Below are 12,420 nucleotides of genomic sequence, written 5' to 3' on the forward strand. Positions count from 1 at the left end.
CAGGGTTAAGTAGCAGAATCAAAGATGCTCTTGGAGACAAGAAGGCTTCTTTTAAAAAATGGAAGTCTTGTCCAAGTTAGAAGAATAAAAAGGAATGCAAACGCTGGCAAAATAACTGCAAGAAGACAGAGAAGGATGCTAACATAAGAACTTGAGCTCATTGCTAAAAACATGAAAGACCAACAATAAATTCTTTAAATACATTAAAAGCAGGAGATCATCTAGGGAGGTGGTCGGACCCTTGCCCCACATTGAAGTCAAAGGTATGCTAAAGAGAAGCGAGTTGCTGGTGGAAAAGGAGTTTCAGGATCCAAGTGGACTGTGGAACTTAGGAAACTCCTTTCTCCTGAGCCAGACCCCTTCGTCCATCTAGCTCAGTGTTGCCTGCACTGACTGGCAGCAGCGCTCCCCAAGGTTTAAGGCAGAGGTCTCTCCCCACTCCTACCTGGAGATGTTGCCGGGGATCGAACCAGCAACCTACTACGCACAAAGCAAATGCCACTGAGCAATGGCACCCTTTGCATGTATACACTCATTTGCACATTGTAGTTGCATAAAATCCCCACCGGAGGGCAGCCTTGCCCTGCTGTCATTGTAGGCGCTTAAAATCCACAGCGGAGCGGGCCCTTTCCCTCTTTGGCAATGTAATAATAATACATAAATAAAATTTTATTTATGAGTCGCCTATCTGGCCGAATTAACGGCCACTCTAGGCGACGTACATTGACACAGTAAAATACAATATAAAACAATAAAACCCACAATTAATGTAGTTGCTTAAAATCCCCACAGGAGGGCAGCCTTCCCCGCTGTCATTGCAGGCGCTTAAAATCCACACCGGAGCGGGCCCTTTCCCTCTTTGGCAATGTAGTCGCAAACATCAGAAACGCACCGGAAGCGGCGAGCATGACCAGCAACAGCCTTCTTTTCTTATCTCTACGGGTATTCCCAGTCGCTTTAGGAGCGTCGCTTTCGGTGACGATGAAATGGGGCTTGCTGGGAGTTAAAGTCTTCGTCCGGCTGGGCCTGTAGTCCTCCCGCCCTCTTTCGTCATGGCGCCCGGCGCATGCGCCCCTACGGCATGTTGGTGCAGACAAGAACTCAGCTAGATCGACCAACGGTTCTTTGGTTCCGCGGGGGAGGGGTAGTCGCTCCTCTTTTCGCAGCTCTATGGTGAACACCGTCCAATCAGCGGACAGGGAGAGGAAAAGGGAGCCGGTGCTTTTGTCAACAAGACCACGCTTGCGTGTTCCTCTTAGGAGCAGAGTCCCGTTGCTTAGCAACCTGCGGGAGAGGATTGGGGGGCGAGGGGGAGCAGGACTGAATTGTTGCGGAGGGGAGGGAGGGCGCCCCGCATTGTAAATCCTGCGTCGTCTGCCAAATTACACCTCTCAGGAGGGGAATGAGGATGGCTGACAAGAACCCAGCAAGGTCGCCCGGGCGCGGCCTTGTCGGAGTGGCGCAAGCGTCTCGGAAGTGTCGCGTGGGGACGTCCCAGCCTCCTCGCCTTGCCTCTCGCTCTCTGTCCCTCCTCCCTCGTGGCGCACGGCGCATGCGCTCCTACGGGAGGCGGCGGGGATGGCGGCGGGCAACGGGGATTTCGGGTCAGGGTCGCGGCTGGACCCCGCAGCGCTCATGGAGCAAGTCAAAGTACAGGTCGCCGTGGCCCACGCCCAGGAGCTGCTGCAGGTGGGTGAGGGAGGGCGGAGGAGCTCCCACGTGCAAGCGCAGTCTACCTCCTCCCCCCCATGTTGACCCACGCGCACACAGCCGTGGGCGGGAGGGGCTGTCGCTCCTTGCCGGGAGGACGGGTCGGGGAGAATAATTGAGAACCGCGGACAAACGTTGCGGCAACTTTCAATACACTTTGGGGGGGATTAAAAACATGTCAGGACAGCGATATGGCGCCCTCCTGTGGGGACAATTGAGAAGCGCTTCGTGGGGGATAAAAACATGGGAAGATAGCGATATGGCGCCCTCCTGTGGGGACAATTGAGAAGCGCTTCGCGGGGGATAAAACCTTGCGAAGGCAGGGAATGGCCCCCCTTGTCGCAGCCTTGAACAGGAGAACCGCCTGCTTGGCTGAGTGTGGTGTCCGGATGCTTAACGGTTGACGCGCAGCTTGAAGCTTCTTTGGATGCGGACAGGCACTCAAACGGAGATCATGTGCAGGCCGAGCAGACGTCGGCAGGGCAGGGCTGTGGGTGGCAAACGCATCCCTCCAAACGGAGCCTTCCCTTTCAGAGACGGTCTGCCGCAGAATTGCCAAACTCTGGGGGCAAGAACGCAGGCAGAGCCGCTTTTGCAGATCCGGGCCGCTCTCCCTGGCCTTTTTGCCGCTCCCCGGGCTGGCCTTTCTTCACAACCTCCTTGGCCGCTTGTGCCTGGCCGGGTTGTGTCTGGATGGAGGATACTTGGGGGAGGGTGTGTGGAAAATCAGCTACCGTGAAAGGTCATCTGTACCCCTTTTGCTCCGCCCACTCTTGCCTCTGGCCCTGGACACCACTTGCATGTGGCCTCCAGAAGGCAATGGGGACTGACAAAGTCCCCAGGCCTGAAGGAGAAAAGTCCTCTATGTCGTGGGACCAGATTTTCCGCTCTGTTTGCCTCAGGGGGATTCCCAGTTGTGTGCGGTCAATGCAGCCCACCCTCTCTGTGCCCAACCGTGCCGCACATCAGTCCAGACCACCTCAAGATATCCCTGGTATGAGACTGTATGTTGTGTGTTTGGGCTCAGGGGCGGGGGGGCAAGCCAACACTAAAATGCACTTCCCTGCGGTCTTACGATTAGAAGGGGTCGAACGGTTAGAGCTCTAATGCTATAGCTCAGGTGCAGAGCTTCTGCGTGCGTGCAGAAGGTCTCTTGTTTGATCTCTGGACCCTCCGGGTGGACTGCAAAGTCTCCCTGCCTAAAACCCTGGACAGTTGCTGCCGGTTAGTGCAGGCACTGCTGACCTAGATGGTTGGAAGTGCAACCCAATGTTTCCAGATCTTCCCACCCTCTCTTGCAAGCGTCACTGCTGGTCTCTTTTCCTTGCAGATCCCAAGGGAGACGGATGCCACTCACAGGCCTCCACCGCAGCAAATCCTCCCAGAGGAGCCAGGTGGGAGCCACTTCACTTTGGCTTGTCTGTTTGTTGTGAAAGTGTTTACATGCTACCAGCTCATACAGTGTAACGTGGCGCTGTACAATGATCTATACAATAAAATACAAAACATAATAAAAACAAAATCATTAAAGTGACTGGCTGATTAAAAACTTAGACATGTCTACAGAAAAAGGTCCTCAAGAAGCTGTGAAGTTCCCTGGGTGACCTTGTGGGGCAGTCATAGTCTCTCAGCCTAACCTACCTCTTAGGGTCGTTGCGAGGATAAAATTGGACATAAGTCCAAACGGGGCGCCCCCGCCTGGGAGGCTCGGATTCACCCCCCGTCCCCGTCCCCTGGCCTTGGGGGCTAGTCAGTGTCTCTCAGGCAAAACTACCTCACGGGGTTGCTGTCAGGAGAACATGGGGAGAGGGAGTAGGTCGGGTGTAGGTCACCACAAGCTCCTCGGAGGAAACGGCGGGATTTCAGTGCAGCAATCCAGTAGAAATAGCCCAGCGGCTCATGCTTTTCAATATCATATGTGTCGATAGTCATCTGACATGTTGTTGCCATCGTTTCAGTTTGCATTTAAAGCCAAATGTATCAAATTCACACACTCTGAAACAATACGAGTCCTGAAACGCAGCTATCCTTCAAAATCCGCACTTCTCTGGATTTTACGATGCAGGTCTCCAACAACAAATGTGTCTATGAGGGGAAAGTGTACAGTAAAAATGCATATTGGTGAAAATAGCACACACAAAAATGCATCACAGTCGGGAAGAACTGCTTGTAAAAACGTGAAGATTACGTAAAACTGCATACAAAAATGTGAATGTTAAGAGAAAGGTATGCTAAAATGCTGGCAAATGTTCATGAGGACTTTTTAAAAAATCATCAACAGATGTGGAAATGTAGCAGACTGGAAAAACCAAAACTCACAGATTGGTCCATTGCTGGGACAGAAGGCACTGTGCATTTCGGTTCTCTCCGTTCCTCATTTTTCCAGTCTTCGGTTCTCCACAATTCTGCAGCAACGACGATGATGATGATTGTAGTCCTCACGGAAATTCGTCAGAATTTTTGTGCAAATTTCTCCCAATAAACACATTTTTGTATGCAGTTTTACGTAACGTGCACGTTTTTGCAAACAACCTTCCCTAAGGTGATGCGTCTTTGTATGTTATTTTCGCCAATATATTCACTCTTATGCATATTTTTTCCTAATGTACGCATTTCTGCAAACACGGGTCGGTTAGAGAACCGCAACAATCAGATGAATGTGAATGTCGAAGGGTGTCTGTTTGTTTTCTCATCTTGCTTCAGAAAGTGCCAACTTGGTAGATTCGCCTTTCACTGTGAACAAAATCCAGTGTCTCACCCCACCCCCCCGGTTGCAGATTCCCCATCCCTGGCCTACAGCATGATGTTTGCGTGGCGTTCTCCGGGCTAGGTGACACTGGAGGCCTGGTGCTCACTCTTTGGCTAAGGCCCCGCCACTCGGCCAACGCGAGGGACTTGCCCGTCACTCTGTACCGCTTCCTTCCACAGCCGCCTAGCCCGCTGCCTACGGACCGGGCAGCCCGGCCTTCCCGCAACAGCCAGCCACGATAACAGCCCAGCAACCTCCTCCGCAACAGCCACAGCAGCGGGAAGGTAGGCCAGCCTGTCGTCTGTCATCGTGCCTCGAAAGGAGCCCGCCTTTTTAACCTCAGCCCCTAGGCAACGTCAGAGGCTTGTTCACTGAGGCCCAGTTCCCAAGGCAACACTAGCAGCCAGGTGTCTCTCTTTCATCTTGTCCCCATCGCCGAGGCCTCTTGTTCACCCAGGGCCAAGGCAACCTTGTCGTCTCCGTTACCCGAGGGCCAGCGTCCCTCAACCTTGGGTCTGCAGATGCTGTCCGACGGCAACTCGCGTTCTCCTCAGGCAGCGGTCAGGGACGATGGGAGTTGTAGTCCCACAGTGTCTGGGGACCCAAGGTTGAAGAACAACTCTCTAGGCAACCCCAGCGGCCTGGTGTTTTTACTCTCTCTCTTTCATCTCGTCCCCGTTGCCTGGGCCCCACCCAAGGCATCGCCTCAGAGGTTAGGATCCCTCCCGCAGATTTCAGCAATCGCAATAGCGCTGGCGGAGACTGTCAGTTGCAAGGCTGCAGACTTTGGAGGCGTGACGACTACAGCAAGATTCTTTCGGCACGGCATTTTAGCGTTGGAGAGAGTGCTCCTAAGCACTTGGTAAATCACTGCGCAAAAAGAAACTCCGTGCAAGGGGCATGCAGAACCACAACGAGGTTGTGTTTTTTCAGCGTGCATGGAGGGGGAGTGGGGGGAGAGTGAGCGAGCGAAGGAAACAGCGGCAGTGAAAGTTGTGGCAAAGTGCACATACGCACCCTTTTGTACAAAGCTTGGAAATAAAAAAAACAGAGGAAATGGAGGTGTCTTAATGCATCAGTTCCACTTTAGGGACAAGGCTGGGTGATGTGGGAGCCAAATCCGAAATGTCAGGAGCATTTCAGATGGACAGCTTGCCCAAACAAGTCTGCTGCACCTTTAAGAGTCACGTGTAAGAGAATTTTCAGCAAGTGTGACTTATCATGGAAGCTACACCTGCTGAAATTACCTCTGGAGCCTCATATATTAGTTCCGAAGACCTTTTCCCAACAGCTGGCATAGCACAGCAGGGTAGAGAGCTGGTCTGGGAAGCCAGAGTCTGTGAGTTCAAATCCCACGGTGAGATTTTTTCTTTTCTAGTGGCCGCCCAGGCCCTTTGGAGCCTCAAATATTAGTTCCGAAGAGATCCTCCCAATGGCTGGTGTAGCACGGCAGGATGAGAGCTTGGCTTGGGAAGCCAGAGTTTGAGAGTTCAAATCCCCGCTTGTGCTCCTGGGTCTGAAGGGCCAGCCAAAGATCACCCCTCCCTGCCAAGGCGAAGTGCCCCTCCCTGTCGTTCGAAGGATGGGTGGGGGAAGCCTTGGGCAGCAAAGAGGGGGGAAAAGTAGAGTTTTGCAGCCGGGGCGGCCTGTATTCTTGTCCCAAGAGACTAAGTCCCAAGATTTTTTCACCTGGGAGCTTGACTATTGCTCCCAGGTTACTTAGGCTGTCCTCCCCAGCTGGCCAGGACCTGCTCAGCTTGCCACGGCTGCACAGGCCACCCCCGTCCTTGTCCGCAACAACTGCCAGCTGGGGGGCAACTGGGCTCCTGGGGACTGTGCAGCTTGCCCAGGGCTACACAGGTGGCGGGGCACGTAACCCCTGAGCCACTCACGGGGGTGATCTTTGGCTGGCCCTTCAGACCCAGGAGCACAAGCGGGGATTTGAACTCTCAAACTCTGGCTTCCCAAGCCAAGTTCTCATCCTGCCGTGCTACACCAGCCGTTGGGAGGAACTCTTCGGAACTAATATTTGAGGCTCCAAAGGGCCTGGGCGGCCACTAGAAAAGAAAAGATCTCACCGTGGGATTTGAACTTGCAACCTTTGGCTCTGCTACCCACAGCTCTTCCCAACTAGGCCACCCTGGCTGCTGGGAAAAGCCTCCCAGGAGGTCATAGTTGAGGCCTTGGCTCCAAACTCCTGCTGCAGGTGCTCTCTATGAGTAGATTCTACAGGCTCACCTGTGCTATCTGGGAGTAGATTCTACAGGCTCACCTGTCTCCTCAGGGTGCGGTTGGAAGTGAGAGGCAGCCAGAAGAAGGGCCCAACTTTCCTCTGTGTGCCCCCCCCCCTTTTAACGCCATCTGAAGCTAGTGGCCAACCCCTCCACATCTGGCATCAGTGAGTTGATGGTGCACTATGCTGGATTGCATCTAACATAAATGAATGATGATCTTTATTGTTTTTAGCCAAAGGCCAGCACAATACAATACAAAAAGAAGAAAGTTTTAAAAAGCACATTAAAATTACCAGCGATAAAAGTACAGCATCCTAAGATAAGAAAGGCTAAGATTCATAAACTCATTACAACATAATAAAAAGACAATAACACCCCATTTGAGTATCTTAAGACCCCCGGGGAGGATTTAAAGTTAAGAATACTACTTTAAGGACACCTGGGAGGTGGACGGCACTTGCTTTAAATATCTAGCTCTCAATTTCCCTGCGGCCAGGGCAAACTTTGCTACCTTTAAGTGGTTACAACAATATCAGTACCCGCAAGAAGAACGCAAGTTTGCTCCAGCAGTGGTCTGTTTGACAGCAGGTGACGGAGTGGAGAAAAAAGTTTGAGCCTAAGAGCATTATACAATGGGCATCTCAATAAATAATGGACAACATCCTCAACTTCTCCTGAAGTACATATACAATGTCTTACCCAGGATTTTAGAACCTGGAACTGGGAGCCCGGCTAGTTCAATTTATCCTCCCCACCCCTGTAAAAGAGAGAAACCTCCCTGACATATAAACTTCTATGCCCCACCACCCCGATATTTTAGGGCCAGAGGCTCGCTGGAGCCTTGCATGAAACAAGGGGTATGGGTGAACCCATGCGTGTCCAGATATAGCGGAACGACCTTTGCCATCCTTCCTCTCTTCCCATTCACTGTTGTGTTCTCTCACGTGTGTGTGTGTGTGTGTGTGTTTTCCCACCCATAGCGCGAGATAAAATCTCTCCAGGTGCAAAGTCTCTTTGTCATGTTTGTCGCTGCTGCTGGTGGTTTTGTGTAGCGAATCGTCCTAGGTGACCCTTCTGTTTTAAAAAAGTTCCCAAGCAAACATCTTTTGCGTATTCAAGAGAGACGCAGTTTGCAATCTCCGAGTTGCATATGGGGGGGGGGAGTTTTCCTCCCAGTACGTTTGAATTTCAGGAGGCGATTGTGGGCGCTTCCTGCCATTAGTTATGACACATTTTCTACCTGTAGGGCATTATAAGTAGGACTCTACCCCAAGGGGTTGGCAACGGTTTAAAGAGGCAACCAAGGTTTTATAACCCGTATGGTAAACAGCCATGCAGCCTAGTTGCCCGGGGCAAGGAAGGATCACCTCCAGCTGATTAGCCGGAAAAGCGTTTTTAAAACTGGCTCAATCCCTGCCCCTCCAAACCCCTGCTTTAAAAGGAAAAGTGGTTGAGTTTCACATTGCTAAGAGAAATACATTTGGACAGGTAAGGCGGGGTTGGTTTGTTTCTTTTAAAGGAAGGTTAATGACATTTGTTTGCAAAGCTGCTTGATAACTCAACAAAGGAAGATGATTTTTTTTTTAAAAAGGGAGGGGGTTGTATGCCCTTACCACGATCCAACACAGACTTCCAATGAATGAGCTGTGGGTTGACCGTGTGTCCCCCCCAACCCATCCCCACTTAAGGGTCTACCATTTTCACTCTGTGTCACCGTAAATAAGCGCTGGGCTGCTTTTTTTAACCAAGGAGAAAAGCCCAACGTCCCGTGCAGCAGCTGGTCCTGTGTGTGACCTGCAGCGTGTGTATGTGCAAACACCCCCCTTGAAAATGCACCAGCCATGTCATAAATGGGAACCCTCAACAATACTGGCCATCGGTAGAATTGTACAAAGTGAGTTTATTCCAAAAGCACTTTGGCAGGGGGGGGAAAGAGATTTCCTGGACCCCAGACTGAGTACTAAATATGCTAACCTTTTTTTTTTCCCTCTCAAGGTGGCTAAAACACTTTCTTCCCTACCTGTTTTGTCTTCACAACAACCCTGTCAGGTAGTTTAGCCTGAAGGAGAAAGAGAGGGGCTGGCTAGCCCCAAACTATCCAGTTGGCTTATGAGGACCTAGGGGACCTGGGTTCATATCCCCACCCAGCCATGAAGCTCTTTGGGTGACTGGGGGCCAGTCACTAACTCTCAGCCTAACCTACCTCACAGGGTTGTTGTGAGGATAAAATGGGGAGGGAGAAGAACCGCGAGCCCCTTGGAGGAAAACTGGGATATAAATGCAAGAAATAAAAAATAAATACAACGATATACAGGACGTAAGCTCTACCAGGACATTACAGAGGTGGGTTGAGCTGTTGTTCAGACACTTGGCATCGCACCTGGGTCACCCTCCGTCTTGCGGGCAGAGGTCTCCGTAGTCTGAAAGGCAACCGAGAAATTTAAAGGTTATCGACTGTACAACTCTCGCATTGGTTGGAAAGTCCTTGAAGGGGGGCCTCGATAAGCTACCTCCTACACCAGATGTAGGGAACCTTTGGCCCTCCAGATGCGGCTGCACTACAACTCCCATCAGCCCCACCAAGCATCAGCAAATAGCCAGGGACGATGGGAGCTCACATGAGAGGGCGGGAAGATCTGGAAACATTGGGTTGCACTTCCAACCATCTAGGTCAGCAGTGCCTGCACTAACCCGCAGCAGCTGTCCAGGGTTTTAGGCAGGGAGACTTTGCAGTCCACCCGGAGGGTCCAGGGATCAAACAAGAGACCTTCTGCACGCACGCAGAAGCTCTGCACCTGAGCTATAGCATTAGAGCTCTAACCGTTCGACCCCTTCTAATCGTAAGACCGCAGGGAAGTGCATTTTAGTGTTGGCTTGCGCCCCGCCCCTGAGCCCAAACACACAACATACAGTCTCATACCAGGGATATCTTGAGGTGGTCTGGACTGATGTGCGGCACGGTTGGGCACAGAGAGGGTGGGCTGCATTGACCGCACACAACTGGGAATCCCCCTGAGGCAAACAGAGCGGAAAATCTGGTCCCACGACATAGAGGACTTTTCTCCTTCAGGCCTGGGGACTTTGTCAGTCCCCATTGCCTTCTGGAGGCCACATGCAAGTGGTGTCCAGGGCCAGAGGCAAGAGTGGGCGGAGCAAAGGGGGTACAGATGACCTTTCACGGTAGCTGATTTTCCACACACCCTCCCCCAAGTATCCTCCATCCAGACACAACCCGGCCAGGCACAAGCGGCCAAGGAGGTTGTGAAGAAAGGCCAGCCCGGGGAGCGGCAAAAAGGCCAGGGAGAGCGGCCCGGATCTGCAAAAGCGGCTCTGCCTGCGTTCTTGCCCCCAGAGTTTGGCAATTCTGCGGCAGACCGTCTCTGAAAGGGAAGGCTCCGTTTGGAGGGATGCGTTTGCCACCCACAGCCCTGCCCTGCCGACGTCTGCTCGGCCTGCACATGATCTCCGTTTGAGTGCCTGTCCGCATCCAAAGAAGCTTCAAGCTGCGCGTCAACCGTTAAGCATCCGGACACCACACTCAGCCAAGCAGGCGGTTCTCCTGTTCAAGGCTGCGACACGGGTGACCATTCCCTGCCTTCGCAAGGTTTTATCCCCCGCGAAGCGCTTCTCAATTGTCCCCACAGGAGGGCGCCATATCGCTGTCCTGACATGTTTTTATCCCCCACGAAGTGCTTCTCAATTGTCCCCACAGGAGGGCGCCATATCGCTATCCTGACATGTTTTTAATCCCCCCCAAAGTGTATTGAAAGTTGCCGCAACGTTTGTCCGCGGTTCTCAGTTATTCTCCCCGACCCGTCCTCCCGGCAAGGAGCGACAGCCCCTCCCGCCCACGGCTGTGTGCGCGTGGGTCAACATGGGGGGGAGGAGGTAGACTGCGCTTGCACGTGGGAGCTCCTCCGCCCTCCCTACCTGCAGCAGCTCCTGGGCGTTGGCCACGACGACCTGGACTTTGCCTTGCTCCGTGAGCGCTGCGGGGTCCAAACGCGACCCCGACCCGAAATCCCCGTTGCCCGCCGCCATCCCCGCAAGAGCGCATGCTCCGTCCGCCACGAGGGAGGAGGAACAGAGAGCGAGAGGCAAGGCGAGGAGGCTGGGGCGTCCCCGCGCGACACTTCCGAGACGCTTGCGCCACTCCGACAAGGCCGCGCCCGGGCGACCTTGCTGGGTTCTTGTCAGCCACCCTCATTCCCCTCCTGCGAGCTGTCATCTGGCAGACGACGCAGGATTTACAATGCGGGGCGCCCTCCCTCCCCTCCCCTCCGCAACAATTCAGTCCCGCTCCCCCTCGCCCCCCAATCCTCTCTCGCAGGTTGCTAAGCAACGGGACTCTGCTCCTAAGAGGAACACGCAAGCGTGGTCTTGTTGACAAAAGCACCGGCTCCCTTTTCCTCTCCCTGTCCGCTGATTGGACGGCGTTGCATGCGCCGGGCGCCATGACGAAAGAGGGCGGCAGGACTACAGCTCCCAGCGCCCCGCCGGATGATGACTTTAACTCCCAGCAAGCCCCGCTTTATCGTCACCGAAAGCGACGCTCCTAAAGCGACTGGGAATACCCATAGAGATAAGAAAAGAAGGCTGTTGCTGGTCATGCTCGCCGCTTCCGGTGCGTTTCTAATATTATGCAACTACAATGCGAAAGAGGGAAAGGGCCCGCTCCGGTGTGGATTTTAAGCGCCTGCAATGGCAGCGGGGCAAGGGTGCCCTCCGGTGGGGATTTTATGCAACTACAATGTGCAAATGAGTGTATACATGCAAAGGGTGCCACTGCTCAGTGGCATTTGCTTTGTGTGCAGTAGGTTGCTGGTTCGATCCCCGGCAACATCTCCAGGTAGGAGTGGGGAGAGACCCCTGCCTGAAACCTTGGGGAGCGCTGCTGCCAGTCAGTGCAGGCAACACTGAGCTAGGTGGACGAAGGGGTCTGGCTCAGGAGAAAGGAGTTTCCTAAGTTCCACAGTCCACTTGGATCCTGAAACCCCTTTTCCACCAGCAACTCGCTTCTCTTTAGCATACCTTTGACTTCAATGTGGGCCAAGGGTCCGACCATCTCCCTAGATGATCTCCTGCTTTTAATGTATTTAAAGAATTTATTGTTGGTCTTTCATGTTTTTAGCAATGAGCTCAAGTTCTTATTTTAGCATCCTTCACTGTCTGCTTGCAGTTCTTTTGCCAGCATTTGCAATCTTTTTTATTCTTCTAACTTGGACAAGACTTCCATTTTTTAAAAGAAGTCTTCTTGTCTCCCATAGCATCTTTGATTCTGCTACTTAACCCTGGTGGCATCCCCTTGGCCCTACTTTGCATTGACAGCAGGGCAAGGGTGCCCTCCTGTGGGGATTTTAAGCAACTACAATGCCAAACAGGGAAAGGGCCCGCTCCGGTGTGGATTTTAAGCGCCTGCAATGGCAGCAGGGCAAGGGTGCCCTCCGGTGGGGATTTTATGCAACTACAACGTGCAAATGAGTGTATACATGCAAAGGGTGCCATTACTCAGTGGCATTTGCTTCGTGTACAGTGAGCTGTAGTCCTCCCGCCTTCTGCTTTATTATTAAGCTGTCAATGGGAAGTTTGAATTAAAATAGTCAATCTTACCAGATTTAGGTACGGTTTTTGTACTCTTCATAACATCTGCTAATGTACAACTTAACTCATCTTTAGGCTGAAAGAAACATGGCCAATATGCCAACATGCCCTCAGTGGCATTTTAAC

Source organism: Rhineura floridana, chromosome 18 (assembly GCF_030035675.1).
Source record: "Rhineura floridana isolate rRhiFlo1 chromosome 18, rRhiFlo1.hap2, whole genome shotgun sequence".
NCBI lineage: Eukaryota > Metazoa > Chordata > Lepidosauria > Squamata > Rhineuridae > Rhineura > Rhineura floridana.